Genomic DNA, 441 nt, shown 5'->3' with positions numbered 1-441 from the left:
TTTTTTTTTTTTTTTTTTTTTTTTTTTTTTTTTTTTTTTTTTTTTTTTTTTTTTTTTTTTTTTTTTTTGCGTATTTTTAGGCTGTTTTGTTGGGTAGTTATGGATTATTCATGTTTTCTTTGTTTTAGTTGTTTATTTATGTTTTATTTATTTATTTATTTATTTATTTATTTATTTATTTATTTAGTTTTTTATTGTTTGTTTATTATTTATATTATTATGTATTTATTATTATGTATAAATATATTTATCTTATTTATATTTTCCTATCTATTATTTATTTGTTATTCTTTTTCTTCTTTTATTATGATTTATTTATTATTTATTATTATTTATTTATTATTTATTATTATTTATTTATTAATTATTATTATTACTTTTATTATAATTACATTTTCTTCTTGTTGTTTATATATATACATCTTTTCTTAAGAAAAACCC

The sequence above is a fragment of the Eimeria maxima genome, genomic scaffold (genome assembly GCF_000499605.1).
Source record: "Eimeria maxima Weybridge genomic scaffold, Emw_scaff2401, whole genome shotgun sequence".
Taxonomy (NCBI): domain Eukaryota; phylum Apicomplexa; class Conoidasida; order Eucoccidiorida; family Eimeriidae; genus Eimeria; species Eimeria maxima.
This window is presented reverse-complemented; position numbering follows the sequence as displayed.